Here is a 19,733-nt window from a genome sequence, read left to right on the forward strand (position 1 = left end):
CTCTTTCAATGTATTTTAATCACGAAATAAAACCCGATACCATCTGTGCTACAGTTATTCAGTTATTGAAAATCCTGATCCTTTTATCCAATTAAGAAAAAATGTCACTTCTTCAAATGCGTGTTTAGTTCATTCAGGAGCGTCATTTCAGATTTTGCTTGGGGGTGCAAGATCCCTTGATATAAGTAAAATTTCGCGTTTTTCACTGATTTACTACTATTCTATTGATAAACTCTATATACATCTCATACTCAGGGGGGCAAATTCCTCTCCCTGTCCCCCTAAATGACGCCCCTGGTTTCATTATTCTCTAAATGTCTACAGGTAAAATCAACATTATGTTGAATTTATTTGACTGTTAAACAAATAAATTGATATATTGTAAAGTGACAAGTCATCCCGTTTTAGCCAGGACAGTTCATTTTTCACAACTGTTATCCTGTTTTTTTTTTTTTCTGAGTCTTAAACGGGGCGCCTAAATGTCCCACTTTTAACCAAAATTGAGTAAAGTGTCCTGTAAATGAAATATGAAATATAAATTATTAGAGCAAATTCTTCACACTTCCGTTGAAATGATTCTGTATAGAGCTATTTTTGATACCAACACTAATTGGGAATTTTTAGGACATGAAGTTCTTCCCGTTTGTCTACTGGGTAACGCGTGTGTCTATTGTGCACGTGGTCCCAGGTTCGATTGCCGGGGAGAGCACAAAATAATTTTACAATCGTTCTCGTTTTCTTTGGCCTAAAGGGCATAACCGTGGAACATTTAACTAAAAAGTTTCCTTTTATTTCATGTTAGGCCATGCCTGGAACTTTTAAATTGGCCTATCTTAAGTGCTTGAAATTGTGAATGCGTTACTTGCGTATTTTGTAATTTGAAAATACTGCTGGTGCCCAATGTAATGCAATAGACCCCCTCCCGATTCATATGCGTCTCGTTTTTGCAACTTTAAGTTCTGGTCCTCAGATATATTGTCATTTGGCCATAATGAAAATAAATTTTTATTTTTAATAATGATTATAGAAAACTTTGATTCAGGTAAAATATTATCTATATCGGTTGTCAACCCTGTGACAGATCAAGGTTCGGATTCTATTGGTTCTCTCCTCCTTCTACAGACGAAGCGATTATAGCGCCGTCTTTTGGTGGCAGCCATGTTTATAATGGGTTGGGGTGTGTTGGGTAGACACGGGGTGAAATATTCATCCCTGCATTACCAATAGGTAGAGTAACAGTTATGTATACCTTTTATATGTTAATTTGTAATAAGCTATTGTGGTATAACATGTTATCATAGAGATATCTTAACCCAGTAGTGTATGTGATTATCTTGAAGACGACGCGAGTGAGTAATGTTGTCTTCCATTGTTAGTGAAGCGAGGGTTGAGATAGTTCATGGATTTTTATTCTGTGCTTTCGTAAAAGTGCTTTTCTTGCCTCTTCAATATCTTATAGTTAGTCCAAGAGTGCATAATTAATATGATGATATGTTGACCATTGCGAACAGTAAGATTAACAGATGACAGAGGTGATCCAAAGAATTTAGTGGGACACTTTCTCTTAAAATTTACTTGAAGAAAAAAAAATGGTTGTGCTTTTGCGATTCAACTGAGTGACACTAATCTGTTAACTTCGTCAGGTAGGCTTTGTGACATATTACATGAAACACTTGGTACCTTCGTAATAGTTAACGATTTCAAAAGCGTCAGTATGATGTGCCATAGCACTTCGATAATTGAAGTCTGAATTACAGAAAATTAGTAAAGGATATTTTTAGTTTAGGTGTCCTGTAGTGTTTTTCATTAAGATATTCGCTGTGTCTGCTAACGAACGCTAACGGAACAGTGAATTGTAGTTATGTGCTTTTCGTATTTTTGTTTTGTCCTTGATGACTAATTATAAGATTGTAAAAGTTGTAGTGTAAATAACGAAGTAATTAACCCACGACTCCTTTGCTAAATTACGTATCCGCTTTTCATTAAGCGAGATTACAAAACTTCGAATGCGATTGGTTTGAGATTAAAAGTTTGTAAGTTGTAATTTTTCTAAACCTTCATGTTACACATATTTTCAATTGCCGCTGTAGCTCGCAGAGTTCTTGGAACATTCTCATTGAATCGTAATAAAGTTATTAACGGGACTTCTAACCTTCCTTCACTTGCTAGGCATAATCATGTGAACTGAGTGTTGAGCTTACCCACCTTCACATATCTGTGCAGGCTAGCATTGTAGAAGCTTAACTAATGGTTCAGTGGTAGACTGTACACCTCTGGCACTTTTCCGATCCCAGCTCCCGCCAAGTAGTTTATGGTGGACAAACACGGGTGTTCTCAGGATTCTTTGAATTTCGTCATTGCACCATTATCACTCATCTCATCATCATCGTCTTCCTTAATCTCGGTTAAGGCTGATTGATCAAATTATTTTTGGGTTGACTGCCTCAGATGGCCCCGAAGTACAAAATTTACGGAGAAATTATCAGTGTCCGACGAAATGTCACCATGAGAGTAACAATGGGTAAACTACTCACCTAGGTAAGATCCACTCGAACCTGTTCTCAACGTTGTATTACTACTTAGGCCGTGTGTCATTTCAGGTCTTCACTGCTAATCACAAATACTTCTTATTTTCATGCTTCCTTTTCTCTTTGCTTTATCCGTATGCATCATTCATTTTATTTATCCCATTCTGTACAGACTTGGGAATAATTTTCGGATAATACATCTACATGATATTACGGAAAACAATGACTTCTCACCTCACTGCGATGGAGGATGTACTTCCGAAACTGGTACTAAAAATGCGGAAATCATATCGTCTTTCCGTGTTTCAGGAACCTTTGAGGATGCAGTATCCTATCAAAGACATGTCTCAAGTTACAAAACGCATACGAAAATACTGTTTTTCTGCGTTCTACTCATTCAATGAGCGGACACTTACATTCATGAAAAATGAATTACTTTCAGCATCATATATCCTCTTAATACTGCCTTAGAAAGTGTTTGTTCAAGGAGCAGCTCCATTAATAGGTGCAGATTGAGTTCACGAGGGCTGAGTATAAATACAGTGTGCGGATGTATGGCGTAAGGACTACAGTGCATTAAGCACGAACCAACTTGTGCTGGGTTTCCACTAAAAAGCGTGAATTCTATCTAACCGAGCCAGGGCAGGAACGCAGCAGGGGGGCTTGAGCGACAGCGAAGCGGTGCGTCCGTAAGGTGCAGGCTCGTCAGCAACAGTGTATAAGCATAAATAAAGGTAGTGGAAAAACACTTCATACTGCATAAAACGTAATGCATTGTGTGTCACAAAGCTTTGCGACACTTGCATTATCACTGTACTCTGCCTTGACATAGCACGTCCTTTCATTATGTCTTTTGTTATTGAGTATTAAGTGGTTCAGAGCACAGTTTCCATTTCGTACTTCCGCCTTACTATACATTAAGGCCTAATGTGTAACATTCCGATGTTTTTTATTACCGTACTCGTACAGTCATATTGCAAAGTCAAATACGCGACTTTTTCTGTGGATTTTACAAATTTATGCCCCTGTAACATTTGCTTCATTTCACTACGTTTATCTCAGATGCAACTCCCCTTTTATTAGGTTTCACTCTGCAATTTATTTATTCCCCTCCATTACAGCAGCATACACATCCTACGTACGTTAGTTAATAACATAGTGGGTTTGAATTGAAACACTGTCATATTATTCTCTACTGCCTGTTCACCTCATCGCATCAGTCCGCGAACTCATAGTCCAAAATTTAACTGGTTTTCTCCCTTATTAACCTTCATTGATTACCGCTTTTGTTACTCTCATGAAGACATTTCGTCTGATTCAGTTCATTTCTCCGTAAATTTTGCATTTCGAGGCCATCATTTGCGGCAGTTATCCCTTCGCGTATTGACACGATATTAGGCAAAGGGCAATAGGACATAATATTTCAATGTTTCTAACAGATTATCTTACTAACCTAGGAAGTGTATGCTTCAGTAATGGAAGAAAGTAAAGAAATGTATAGCGGAAACTAATAAGAGCGAGTTGTATCTGAACCGACTGTGGTGAAATGGAACAAATTGTTGGGCGCTATCCTATTTTATGAGGTTTAAATTTGTAAAATCTGTCCATAAGTTACTTGATTCGGCAATATGATTGTACAAGTAATTAAAATATATTGGGATCTTACCTCTTACATTCATATTGTAGAAATGCGGAATGGAAAATGTGCTCTTTACCACGTAGTACTCCATAAGAAAGACAATGAAGTAAAGTATTATGTGAAGACAGTGTACAAAGTGATAATAGAAGTAACACAAAACTGTGCCACAAACAAGGCATGTGTTTTACGCCATATTAAAGTGATTTTCCACTACCCTCATTTATGCATATATCCACCGTCGCTGATGTACCTGCTCCGTACGGACGCATTCCTATCCTTATTCAGTTAGATAGCAGCAACCAACATAAAAACCTAAGCCTCAACTTGAGGAACGTTTCGGGACATTTTCCTCATTGAGAAAGGTTTATTTGACTTGTTTCTGAGTTGGAGAAGGAAATGATGAGTCACTCAGCTAATGATAATCTTTTCATACAGGTCTTAGTATCTGGACTAAACTGACATGAAAAGTTTTTAACTAGCTAATGGTTTTTGTGCAACATCAAGCAAGTGTTCGACGTAGGCAAATGGTTATCAGATCAGTTTTCTACCCCGGGTTAGAATTCCGCAGGTTGAAATTTTTATTAACGTATTTCAATTTTAATCGATATTCTGTAAGATATGCAAAATCTTCCCCTGTGGAGAAGGAAAGAGATGTTTGAATGACGTGGAGTTGTAATTGGTCCATAACTAGAAACAAAGATTTACAAACTTCTTTCCTTCAGTCGTTGCAGATTTGATACCGTTATTTGTCGTTAATTTCAACCATTTTGTAACGCATGTACGATCAGTGTTTTTTTTTCTTCTTCTTTCTTCTTACATGCAGAATGTATACACAACAAATTATAGTATCATTGATGTATATAACATTCATTGGGCAACACGCTCCAAACAATAGAGAATAATCTCAAAATGGAGAAATTTGTTCGTACATCAGATGCATAGCAAATGCCTGTTTCAATGCCCCACAGGCGTACCAACTGTTGTTTTCTGATTGAAATGTTGGGTGTAATTTGGGTTGCATCTGCCCAGTCATTTGTGATAGCCATAAAAACTACATGATCCAACTTAATCAACTTATAGCAGCTGGGGCTTGTGGGATGAAGAGTGTACTAGAGTTTAATCAGAAGATGCAAATTCTTCAACCTATGCTAACTTTATATTCAAAAATATATTTTTTTTCACTTCCAAAGTTCTTTGGTAGGGAAAACATCGAATGATCGTATCCCACGTTAAGTTGTAGGTTCATTTCTCATGTATCCGTAGTGCTGGGAGAAGACGTTAAACTTTAAACAAACACTCTAGTTTTGATGATATACAATCTATTTGTAGTGAATTCGTATAATCATTGTCACATTAGTATACTGTACACCATAGGATGTAAATGAAATTACATTAAAGAATTAATTCGACTATGTGTTTGAAGAAGGATTCAGCCAGTATGAAAGCAGGGTATGTGGTTGTGAAATTGAAATTAAAACCTTTTCTTTCTTGTTATATATATTCTTATATGATAGGTGTAGATAATTCATTGATCTTAGTGGCGAATGGTATTTTGTGTTGCAATGCATATTGGTTTCTCGATATTAATGTTATGTTATACTTTCTTTCAGAATGGGTGATGCCAACATATCTGAAGCAACAGTGAAACATTAAAAGAATGCAACTACTAAAAATTTTATGAACGTTTTAGTGTTTATTAAACTGAAAAACAATGCGTAAACTTCAATAAAATATTTAAACTTAGAAGTTTACGTTTAACGCAATATTTTGTTTTTTTAAAAAAACATAAAGCAGTAGTAATAAATATTCAAGAACTTTTCACTGCCACCTCACGAACATATATAAAAGGAAATAGAACTTAAATGGCAACACACTTCAGCATTTTGTTTGGTTGTTCTACCCACACAACAAAACGCCAAATATGGGGAATTGACATTAACCGCACTACACCACTGGATCAAGGACATGAAGAATAAACATAGGAAGAAAGCTGTACTGTGGTTGGAAACAAGAATTTTACAGGCAAGCTGCGATTCCAGAAGGGAGCGTCATACGGAAATTCATAAAATGTGTCTCCAGGTCAAGCTTCTATGCTGAGGTATGTATTATTTATTGTACATATAGTGCAATTATGATTAAAATTTAATGAAATAATATTCGAAGGTTCCGGTTTCCTCCAGCTTTATCATTTTATGTGTTTAGTCAGTTGTTCTAATTATTCACTCTCATTTGACATTGTCATCTTACAGGTAAGTCATGGACGAGTAATTCCGTGTCATATCTGGAACCAGTTTCAGATAAATCCTCGTATCATCAATGTGTAGAACAAGCGGAAAGCTCAAGTTGATTTATGAACCGGTTTCAAAATTACAACCCGCACCCACCCCACCCCTCTCAAAAGAAAGATTTCTCAAAATTTACCAAAAATTCTGATAGTAATATTTATTCGATTGGCATTTGTATCTGACTTGAAAGACCTATCAAAAGAGCTTTCAAATGGTATATAGCACTAAAATTTTTTCTCGGAAGAAATAAAAAAAAAAAAAATGAATTTAATTTTTCTCAAAAAGTCATTTTTGAAAATTTCGAAAAATCGTTGAACAGTATTGGGACTGTTCCAAATGTATCCCCGATATTTAGTTTTGGATCAGCATAGGATAATTTGTTTCCAAATCACATGAAAAAAAAAAAAAAAAAAAATGGTTTGTCCATATTTGAAAGTTCGTCTTTTCTGGATACTGCTCACAGCTTAGTTTGGAGTAAACTTGAAAGACTTTCGATTGCGCCTACATCTTTGTCAGACAAGATGTGTAGTCAGCCTGTTAGAGTTACAGCATTCATCTTATACAGTACATCCATACACGAATCCATAGAACATCTAGCTTCCCAGGATATGCAGATGATGTAGGTGGGCTAACTGAATACAGAAACGTCATTATCACATAATCGTTTCTCCAAACATTCGCCAGTCACTACTTGTTATTATAGATTGCAGTTATGTATCCACTTACGTCTGCCACCTCTAGCTTGTCAAATTTGTTGTGTCTGTTCCAATGAACTCCGGCGTACGAAAATACTTAGACTAAAAGCCCGGGAGTATCTAAGGCTGCAGGAATGAACGCGTGAAATTCGGTGTCCCAAGAATTGTTTGTGCTTGATACGATGTTGTAGGAATGTTGCCGATTCGGTGAACTCTTCTTAAGTGCTAAATATAAAATGCACTCCGATCAGAAAGCTGACGGAGTGAAGATTTTTTTTATTATTATTATTATTTGACGTATCACGATATGCCCCGAGGCTTAGGGTGACTGTGATAATGAGATGGATGATGATTGAATGAAGAAAGTGGGAGAAATCCGAGAAAACCCACACATGGTGTTTATCCACCACAAAGTTCATTTGGGTCGGAATCAAACCAGGGAGCCCACGCACCAGAGGTGAAAGCTATACCAGTCATCGGGCACCAAGGTCGAAGAATTTTATATATATATATTACAGACTTGCTTAGGCTTGCACCCTGTTGACTATGCCACAACCGCATTACAAGGACCCTTTCCTTGAGCTATTGGAGCAAAATGCCATTCAGCCTCTCTGCCAGAACCATGTTTATGTAAACAAGGTTAGAAAGGTTGTGTTCTTGCACTAGATCATCACCAAACATTGGATCCATCAGAATAGTAGTTTATCTTTTTCTATCTAAACTGATTACACTGATTTTGTGTGTATAAATTTTTACTGGAAGCAGGCACATGAAACGGATTCCTTAATCGCATAAAAGGAATCTAGAGCTACATTCGCCAATGGCCACACTTTGCACCATTGGCACAAGCTTGTATTTCGATTTCTAAAAGAAAATAGATAGTTATGTAGAGTAACAGAGAAATTGGTAATTCTACATAATATAGAATACGAGGGTGGTCCCAGAAGTACTCGACCTGACGTATAGATGGCGATTGTTGTTTGAAAACCATTACTATGGTCGAAAGTACCAACCTTGTAAAGCTTAAGTTTGAAGTTGGTACTTTGTTTAGTATTTGACAGCCATCAATAGTGAACGCTCTCAGTGAATTTGTAAAGATACAAAACTTCAGTCATCGTTATGTGATACAATACTTTCATTTCAAAAGTGTTAGCACAACCAATATCATAGTCGAGCTAGATTGTACTTTCGGAGAGTCTGCTCCTTCGTTTACAACAGTAAAATATTAAGTGGCAGTTTAAACGAGTCCGTATGAGCTACAAAGACGAACATCGCGGTAGTCAACCAAATGAGGCGACCACGCCAAATATGGTGAAGAAAATCCACAAAATGGTATTAGATGATCGTTGACTGAAAGTACGCGAGCTAAGACATGCTAGGCATTTTAGAAGTGCCGTACATCGCATATTGACATGAGAAAGCTGAGCGCGAGATGTGTGCCGCGTTTGCTCACATTGAAACAAAAGCAGCGTCGTGAGGATGTTTCAGTCGAGTGTTTGGCGATGTTTCACATCAATAAAGCCGAGTTTATGCGTCGATTCATAACCATGGATGAAACATGGGTCCATCGCTTCACATCTGAAATGAAGGAACAGTCTAAACAATGAACTGAAAGAGGAAAATCTGCTCGAAAAAAGGCAAAGACCGTTCATCTACTGGCAAGGACATGGCGTCAGTTTTTTGGGAGATTCGCGTGGGATAATTTTCACTGATTATCTTCAACATGGAAAAACAATCAACGATGGGTATTTTGCAAACTTATTGTGGAGTGTGAGTGATGAAATCAACAAGAAATGGCCATATGTGGCGAGTGTTGTTTCATGCAGACAATGCACCAGTTCACACATTCGTTATCAAGATGGCCAAATTCAATGAGTTAAAATTCGAATTGCTTCCTTACGCACTCTGTTCGCCAGATTTAGCCCCCTCGGATTATTTTCTTTTTCCAAACTAGAAAAAATGGCTCATTGGTAAAAGATTTGCCAAAAATGAAAAGATGGAGTCTGCAGTTGATGACAGTTTTGAGGAGCTTAACGGTTCTCACTACAAACCAGGGTTGGCAAAAACCATGTTTTTTTATTGAAGAAACCAGTTTTTTTTGTTTGTTTTAGACCAGATTTTTTTTTGGTTTAAATAATTTGCTCTATGTACTTATACCACATATGAACAGAAACAAGTTCTTTTTCGCCTTGGTGTTATGCAACAACCGGGTTATGCTAGAAGGGGTCACATAAGCCCAAAGTGGAATCCAAACCGCTTCTCGGCTTACATCCAAGAGAAATTGTCCTCCGTTTGAACTCGGAACCGGGAGTGATTGGCCACAAATGCGATACGTCTGCCGACTCACTCACGAAGGACTCCTGATGATAAAAAAAAAAAAAAAAAGAAAAAAAAAAAAAGTTGTACTAATCTTTACATACTTGTTAATATAATTGTCAAGAGTCATTTCAGAAGGAAAAACAGATAATCAGTTGCACAAGTGAAACCATTATTCAGAATTACATATGGACAATTTCAAAGTACTTCAGAGTACAGAAGAACTACAGTGTGGCGCACGAAATGATCCACCATTAGTTTTTTTATCGTTTCAGAAGAATAAGAAATCGCAATGTACACTTTTATAGCAGTAGCAGTTCAGTTTGGAGAAACAGTTGAAGAAGAAATTGACACTTAACTCACCCTACCGCCGCTAGAGGGTTAGTTTTCAAGATGGCTGACAAGAGCAGCGCTCAACAATCGTGCTTTTGTTCCATGAATCAAAAAGTGTTATTGTTGCTCCAAGACGGTTTCGAGAGAGGTTTAATACCCGATGGGCTCACTCCAAGAAAACCATCCACAGACTGTATGAAAACTTTCAGAGGGAAGGAACAATATTGGAGCCGAAGCGTCTTCGATAGAAGCCTGTGTGTTCGCCTCAGAATATTGAAGCTGTTAGAGTTGCAATGCAGAGGAGTTCCGGGAAGTTGACAAGAAAGGCAGCAGTGCAACTTGGCATATCAAGACGTTCGGTTCAACGAATTCTGAACAGTGACCTCCATTTTTATCCATACAAGATGACCATTGTGCAACGACTCACAAATGATCACAAGCAGCAGAGATTAGTGTTCGCGCACTGGGCAGAGGGTAAGAAACGAATCCTTCACAACGTTTGGTTTTCTGTCGAGGCGCATTTCCATTTGGACGGAGTGGTCAACAAACAAAATGTGCGTTTTTGGGCCAATGAAAATCCACGGTTGATTCATGAAAAACAATACAACTCCCAGGATTACAGTGTGGGTTGCAATTTCCAGCCATGGACTGATTGGGATATTCTTCTTCGAAGAAGCAGTAAATAGTGAGCGGCACTTGGCTATCCTCCGGAATAACTTTGTCCGCAGTTGCTTGCTACTGCTTTGCCCATCAACACGCAGTGGTTCATGCAAGATGGAGCCAAAACGCACACTGCGAATGTTGTCTTGGATTTCTTACACGAAATTTTTCACATGCGTGTTATTTCTGATCGGTTTCATGCTGGACAATCTTGGCCACCTCATAGTCCTGATCTTAACCCATGTGATTACTTTCTGTGGGGGTATTTGAAGGAAAAGATTTTTCCGAAACATCCTAAAAATTAGGTAGAACTCAGACGACTTCGTGTTCAGGCTTGCAGTGAAATTGATGAAAACATGTGTCGTCGAGTAGTGAATAACCTCAGTGTTCGATTAAATGCAGTTCAGATCAACATTGGCGGCCACATTGAACATGTTTTGAATTAGAACATTTCTCCACAGTACTCTTTCTTGTGACGTGCATTTCTTTCTGTTTTCATTGTGAATAAAGTTTTTATTTAAAAAGAAAATGGTGGATCTTTTCGTGCGCCACCTTGTAATTTAGTTCAAGTTAGTTCACTACGACTTTTATTAGTCCAAGTTAAAGAAATACGACGACTTAATTTGCATATCAGTAAGAAAAATGAATAAAGATACGAATTATTTGAGTCCACTTTGGCTCTGACTCATTTATACTCAATAGTTACAAAAGATACTTCTGATTTCAATAAATGTCTCTCGTGGGGTTTGTATATCCCCTTCCCCCAAAAGTACGGCGTTTCAATGTATTTTATCAATAATAAACATTATTAAAACAAAACAATATTTAGAATTTCTTTGATTGCAATTGCATAACAATAATAACAAACTATGAAAAATCACAAAAGAAACATTCATAAACTTATATATTTAAAAAAAAGTTGCTTTTGTAGTACAATCTCTTAGTAATGAATGGGGAATTTAGGTCTGAATATAATACGCATAATATACGGGAGGGAAACATGATAACCCACAAATGTGTGTTCATCAAGATTTTACGAACATTTTTAGTTTTTTGTTTGTTTGTTTGTTTGTTTGTTTGTTTGTTTGTTTAAACCACGTTGGTTTAAACCAGCCAACCCTGCTGCAAACTATTGAAGATGGCTGGGAAAGGTGTATTGAGCTAAAAGAAGACTATGTTGAGAAATGAAGGTATTGTTTCGCCTTTTTTGTGTTTTCTTTGTTAGTAAAGGTACTTTTGGAACTACACTCGTGATCACACTAATTTCAGTCCATAATTTGAAGTATATTTTTGGAGGTGGGTTTTATTCTTTTGTTTTTGTGTATGTAGCTTCAAAAGAGCTGGAGGAAAATTCTAAGAACTCTGGTACACAGGTATGGTGTTGTGTTTGAGACACTTCAAAATTATTACATAACTGGCATGCTCAGTTTCTGTTTCATATTTATACTACATTACAAGTGACAGCGCCACCTTTAATTTCCGGGGGAGGGGGGTTAGAAAGTATTTGGAGGGCAGTTCTATACTGAAAAGGATAGTTTTATTTGAACCTAAATTAAAGCGATTTTGAACTCCACGTTTGGAAGTGGAAACTCTTTTAAGAAAGGATTCCATGCTCATCCCAAAATATACTTAAGAAATACATTCATAACACTCCGAATATTTTTTTATAATTTGAAAATTTTCGAAGTATGGCTTTTTTAGAAAATCAAATTAAAAATTGGTAATTTTTCGATTTTTAATTCTATAGTGTTGTATACCGTCTGAGAGTTCTTTTCACAATTTTTAAAATGACACTTTAACCAACGTCCTAGGTACTTTAGGTTAGTCACAAATGAAAATCTAACAGATGTCACTCACGAAATTTTTAGTAAATTTTGAGAACTTTGGGGACTTGTAATTTCGAAACCCGTTCAAATATCAACCTGAAATATCAGTGTGTCATTTTACAGTGATACCAAGAACTTTGCAAATTTAATCAAAATCTGGCAAGGTAAGGTAGAATTTGTTTGAAAATTGTGTTGATTTCATAATGAATGGCTCAGACGTTCGATTAAGTTAAAAATGTTTTGTTTCATTACCAAACAGATTATACTTCCTGGATAAATTTTGTACGAGCTTTGCATTAATAGAAATTTATCCTTACCAAACACATTCCTCTACTCTTTATAGCCTGAGCTGTCTATACGTGTGGTTTCGGTATTCTCGTTGGAAGAACTTGCCTCGCATGTAATTCTGGGTAATAACTCCACCCCATTCTAAAGATGACCCTGTCTCGTACAATCTCGGTACTGAATAGGAACGTTAAACTGTCGGTAATCTGCTTGTGAATTTTTTCATGAAAGAGTCAAATACTTGAAGTGATAGTAGCCATATTAGCAGCAAACGTGTTACAGTTCACTTTTCTCGTAAACTATAGCACTATAATTTTTATATGTTCGTATAGACATAAATACGTAGATATTATATTGAGATTTTACATTCAGGAGGAAGTATTGTGGTCTGCTTATTCTTATTCTGCTCCAGCTGGTGAACACTACTTCCTTTGACAATGTTTACGATTTGGTATTAGACATGGTCTTGTTTTATCGGTATTTAGGCTTGCTTCTCAGGCTATAAATTCCATTTATTGCAAGTTAATCGGGGTTCAGAGGACAGTTATGATACTGATTGGACATGTTGAGCAGAAACACGTTATTAATATACATGATAAAGAACAGAGTGAGTAATCATATTGCCGGATTAGGCTTATGTACCAAATATGAGTAGTTCATTTCTATAGAATTTTTCCTCTATAAAAAGTCGAAATTTTATAGTAGTAATTCTTAAATAGAACTTACGGACTTTCTGATATGATTATTAAAGTTAAATTATTGTCTTAGTAGTGATAGCAATACCGAGAATCGATGAAGATTGTTTATTTACACCCCTACCTGCCATATCTTGGAAAAAGGAAGTTTGATAATTCAAATTAAATATAAAATTTATAATGTGCATACATAATATTAAGGGTTGCTAAAATTAAAATAGGAATTTAGGAAATAAAATAATACTAAATTTAATAATAAAACGAATATATTGAAGCATAATGGTAATAATGGTAATAGTTGATCCAGGGGGCGCTATTATATCCGGAGCAGTGAAAAAGAATAAAGGTAATGTAAGTAAATAATATAGGGCAGTACCCATAATTTGAAAAATATTATCAAAAGGACAGTTTGGCCATAAACCTTGCAAGAATTTAAATCAGAGAACCTTAGGATCGTTTGGACATATGGGTACTTGCCAATTAAATGTGAAAACCTAAAACTTTGAATATCAAATTTACACGGGAATTTGTAACCATCAGGAGTGGCTTTTTTTTTTTTTTTGTTTGTTTGTTTGTTTGTTTTGTATGATCTTGTGAATTTGAGTAAAAGTGAACTTGGCTATTTAGAAAGCATTCATAGTGATGATGAATTTACAGAAGAACGCTAAATTTCTTATCATGAGCAACTAAACTCGTCCTCGGAATATAGTCATCCATTTTATTATTTTCAAATATGGAATACGTTATTGAATATCAGATGTAGCTAACACGGAAAATTTGTGAATCAACTCATGGCGTTAGTTATATGCGATAATTGAAGAGTGCTCTGAATGCTGCTAATTATAATAATAATAATTAAATGTTGACAGGGATGATACTTGTCTCATATGCTAGTTTAAGTTCAGTCTAAGTAATGATTTTCATACTTCGTTCACGGGAAATGTCTAATAAAAGTGCGATAATTTTAATTTCTTGAGTACTTTAAATATGTCGATAATATGTGTAGGTTAATTTAGAGTAGGTTAGTTAGGTAAGGGTTTCTATTAGTTAGTAATATATCAATAATTGATTTGAATGTGTTCTAGTGTTATAAATGCATGTGGTAAAGTGTAACGACATTTTGAATTTGAATATTGAAATATAATACGTTTAAATATGTGAACCACATGTCAAATGAGCGCGATCTAATGAAGAAATCTGTGAATTGGTATTACCGTAAACAGTTAAAAAAAAAAAAAAAAAAAAAAACTGATATGGTCTATACGTTTATAATATATTAAATATTTAAATGGAACGATACCTAGACTGACCAAAACGATAAATGTTGTAGTTTGGCAACTAACTACTTAAATGATTAGAAATATGTGTAACAGCTACAATTTATTGTAATATTTTATATACAGTGAGATACAGGAATAACCTATCCATAGAGTCAGCATCAGAGAATTTAAAAAAAAAATGGATTTTATTAATCATTGTTTATTGTCCAAATTATGATCTTCCTCTTGAAATTAATGACAATAGTTTTAATATTTTTTTTTCCTTCTTCTGTCCTTCCTCTGTTGATGTCTGAGTTTTATTTTGCTGTTAACAAAAAAAATATATGTTTTACTAAAATTCAAAAATCACCTTTCATTAGTATAAAGAAATAGTAGAAATATGAACGAGATAATAATTCGTGGGATGACTAGATACAGAACTAGGATAAAATATTTATGAGACTGCTTATCGGAATGCCATTATCACAAGTTCTTGGATATACAGGTAAATAAATTTTTATTTTCTCTAAAATTGATAACTGTTGCTCATAACAATAATAGTAGTAATAAATTATAGCATATTTGTTTGGGATGTAAAAATCTGTAACTATAGTGACAACTAAATCATTTAGGATTCATAAAATTTTTTCCTTCGAGAAGCAGGAGTGCTATAAAGTGGCTACAACAGCCAGGATTTACTTTTTTTTTTTTTTTTTTTTTTTTTTTTAATGGTGTAAAGAGCCTGCTATAAAGTGGCATCTCCAGCCAGGATTCGTAACTATGGAGATGACCCTAATCATTTAATTTCGAAATAAAATAATAGAGTGCTATAAACTTTCGTGTGTCTTCATATAGTTCAACAAATCTAACTTTATATATATATACCTCTTACTTGTATATATAGGGGGTTAGCTTCCTTTTATTAGAGGCTTACAAATAAATTTTATTTGTAGTTTTAATCAAAAGAGAAGTAAACTAATTCATTTTGAAGCGATAGGTTATTTACGACAAAAGGTACTTTTTATATATTGTGGAAGATTTATCAGACAGGTTTGAATGAAATTATCACCGAACTTTTTTCTAACGTTTTATTTACATATAGGTATGTTTTGCTATATTCCTATAGAGACGTACAAGACAGGATTCATAAGAACGAGAATGACCTATATGTTTTGTTTTAATTTATGTAGATATTGTTTTAATTTATTATTATTTTCATATCTTATTATTTTACATGACGGTACCAACATAATGTTTTCTAGAATTTGCTTCTACTTATGATCCAATTTTCACGTTATTTCGGTCTTTCTCTGGCCATGATCCCAAAAATACAACCTAGAAAATATGTCAGTAATTATAACAATCTGCAGTGTTTTTGTCTTTGTAAGTTTTCTTAGCCCCGGAATACACAGACAGTTCCTCTACCTTGTAATACACAGGGCAGATGCTAGTTAGCCTCAACTACTTCATATTTTTTATGACTAAAGTCGCAGAAATGCTCTTTCTTCAATTCTAGTATGATGTGAAGATTCCTGAAATAATTAGTAAAAATAATTCCTGAGACTAGTTAACTTGGCCCTTATTTAAATATATGGTATGTTGTGAAGTTCCTAAACTCAGTTGCACATAAATATAAATCATAATATTTCAAAGCTTTATTGGCCATATGATACAACCACAAATTGTAAAAAAAAAATAATTGAAAAAAAGATCGAGTATATGGAACGCATTGTAATATTTCAAGTTCTTTACTTATGTGCCTCGGACAGTTTTGCATCCAATATTTCGAATATTACAATGGGGCACGCAATGGCTTACTTCCTTTTTTTCGCATCATGTTCCTCACATTTTTTTTTTTTTTTTTCAACATACAGCTTTGAAAAAGAATATATACTAATTTAGTATGTCGTAAACTAGGAATAAGAGTGAAGAGAAAGTCGTGTGCGATACAATGTGGAATTACATTACATACTGCACCTTTGTATCCTGATAAACATAAAACAATGTTCTTTACAAGGGTTTTACCTCGAGTAGATGCTTCAGTATTCTGTCTAATTTTTTTTTTTTCTCCCAATACTTTTGCAAATATAATCAGCTTCAGTTTCTACTCTATTATTTGAAAGTGAGACATCAGTTTCATCTTCACATTCGGACAGAATTTTGCGATATAGGTTTCCGAAACGTGTCACTGTGACTTACTTCATTAGTATTTCGTGTAGCATCTCCAAGTCTGAAGTCACTAAAACTTGGTTAAACAGCAATACACTGATGGGGTGCCAGGAAACCCTGAAGTAAGTATACACCGTAAGAAACCAACTAAAAATACACGAGAGGATATTAGTAATTATCACTTTGATTAGGAATACAAAAATGTCACAGCATGTTAGAATGTGCAGTGTCCCATATGTAGGTAAACAAAGAACTGATAGGGTGTCATAACACTCCTCTGTGTATTCCAGTGTTAAGAGTTAATATTATTAATATAGGATTATATCAGTATGTATTTGTATATTATTATTATTCATTGCTACTTTTATTATTATTAGTTGTTGAAACTATTGTTACCAAGCAGACGGATTACTAAAAGGACAAGTATCACATGTCATAACCTAATCGAATGAATACATAGGGTGGATCATTTATCTTGTAATTACCTTGTAGTTTTTAAACTAATAGATAAAATTGGACGAATTTTTTGTAACATGCAAATACCACCAAGATGACATTGACATACTCTTCAATTCCACCCGATTAACAGTGTTGTCAACCAGATATGGAGTTATATATATTAAAATGGCATTACGATACGTTATTACACATTTCAAATCTACAGGTTAAACGTAAATTTACAATACCACCTTTGTGGCAGAAACTAAGTACACTGCAGTCTCACAAACGTCCTTGAGCAACCAAATTTTGGAGACTGTACAACAGTAATAACGCAAGTCAGATGGACGTGTCAGTATATCGACAGTGCCTTTGTGTCAAATACTATGACTATAATATATGTTTCTGACTAGTAGGAAGAAAGTTACAAGAGATTGAAAGTTTTTCTTCAAATGATTTTATTTCGAAAAAGTATCACATCCAATCAGATGGATGGTTTTCAATAACGTGAAGATCATAATGCCGTTTACAGCACTTTGGTATCTCAACCCAGTCTGGAGATATATAAAACATTGGTAGGAGTTGCAATACTGCTTAAAATGAGGGTAGTTGTGGGATTTTTTTTTTTTCAATGAATGCGTTCGTCTGTTTTTATAACCTTAGATCAGTAGTTTTTGGTAGTTGTATTTACAAATTTTCAGTTACACAATTGTAAGCAATATTGCAAACTTGATCCATGTTCATCATATTTCCGGAATAGATTGAAGTATCAAATTGCTGTAAACGGCATTATGACGTTTACATTTATTGTAAATCATTATTTAACTGGGTGTTATACTTGTCTAAGCACTCTCGAAATTAAACCTTTCGAAGAAAATCAAAGTTTCAGTTCTAACTTTGTTCCTGCCTATTAGAAATAAGTCATATCATGGTCATAGTATTCGACACTAAGGTACTTCTGATGTGCATTTGATATGTCTGCCTCATTTCCGTTATTATTGTTATAGGGGTCTCCAAAATGTAGATGTTTACGGATGTTCGTGATCCTTTGTTTGTAACAGCGAGCAATAAATGTGATATTGTGAATTGTTTAAAATATAAATTTCAAATATCTAATAATCTGACGTAGTGCCATTTTAAGAAAAATACAACTTTTTATTGGGTTTTCACTGTAAATCCGTTGGTATTGCAGTCTTAAATAATTCTACCTGTTGATATTTGCATGTTATAAAATTTCATCGATATTTATCAGTTAGTTTAAAAGTTTCAAGATACATAGTTCATAAAATTAGCGCATGAGGTGTGAGTAATCTTAAATTTTTGTAATCTCTCCGTAGCGAGAACATCTTATTTACGGACAAATAATTAAGTCCCAACAGTGTCTGTTATGCAGAGATTTCACTGTACTACGTAACAAGTAAAAGTTTTCATGTCCAGAACAGGTCTAACTAATTTTTCGCTTCCTAGCGAGGGAAAAAAAAACTCAGTTACTAGCAGCTCTATCAAACTTGCGCTAAAAAAAAAAAAAATCGTTAAGGTCAGTAATGTACTATAAAATTTCTTTTTCGATAGGTTCTAATCCTTCAAAATTAATGCCAATCATACATCTAAGATCACAACCTGCTTTTGCAAAAATACTAGATTCGTTTCTGATTTTATTTATTTATTTTTAAAGTTGTAAACTAGTTTATATAGTTTTCAACACTCGATTCGTTACGCTATGCTTGTTGTAAGTTAGTTGATCTACTCTTAGAGTGCTATGTTAAGTTCTTTCTCTCCAAACGGTTGGCTGACACTTGTAAGAATTATTTCTATTGCGATTTAGACATTCATGAAATAAATGGGATAACTCGCACTATACATTCTTCGACCACAATTGTATACATATGATCAAATGTACGTTGGAGTTTATTCATAGTTAGGTACTCTAAATGTGTCATCAGTATAGGAAATGGAAAGCTGTAAATAATTAACACTCGGCGATAATTGCAGAATTTGTATTATCATATAGAGTTTATTGTTTCTTCTTAAGTTAATTTCCTCAAATAATGTGCTATGAAAGTTGTCAAGTTTCACACATACAGGGGTTGGGCAAGAAAATCTAAAACGTTTGCAAAAGTGTGAAATCATACCTAGTATGGTGTGGGGCCTCCTTTTGCGTTCAAAACAGCTTGGATCCGACGTGGAATGAACGTATACAACTCCTGAATCGTGGTGTGTGGAATTTTGTACCATTGTTCCTCCAAAACATGCTTCAGTTCCTTAAGGGATGCTGATGGAGGGTAATGAGAAAGAACACGCCTTTCTAACTCAGACCACAATGGCTCAATGATGTTCAGATCTAGTGATTGTGGGACCCAGGGGAGGTGTAATAGCTCCTGGTCATGGTCCTCAAACCATGATTTCATCATTTTTGCAGCATGACAGGGTGCCAAGTCATCTTGGTAGATGCCATCACCATCAGGGAACAATATTTGGGCCATGGGTAGAACCTGGTCCCCCAAAATAGCCTCATACGTCTTAGCATTCATCATTCCATGCAGGGCTATGATGAGACCTGCAGAAAACCACTATATCACTGCCTGTACTGTAACAGAACCACCCC

At 35.1% G+C, this 19,733-nt stretch overlaps 1 protein-coding gene across 3 annotated transcripts in view; it reads left to right on the forward strand.

Moving 5' to 3' along the window:
• Nucleotides 1-1,119: 1,119 nt before the first annotated feature.
• Nucleotides 1,120-19,733, forward strand: part of LOC145689909 (uncharacterized) — a 58,941-nt gene continuing 40,327 nt past the window's right edge. The window contains exons 1-2 of one of the 3 annotated variants that reach the window (XM_081764250.1): nt 1,120-1,227; nt 5,778-6,265. The gene's annotated coding sequence lies outside the window, so the exon portion shown is untranslated. The other 2 variants (XM_081764265.1, XM_081764259.1) reach the window with 2 other exon arrangements.

This window comes from Thermobia domestica, chromosome 1 (assembly GCF_964235325.1).
Source record: "Thermobia domestica chromosome 1, izTheDome1.hap1.1, whole genome shotgun sequence".
NCBI lineage: Eukaryota > Metazoa > Arthropoda > Insecta > Zygentoma > Lepismatidae > Thermobia > Thermobia domestica.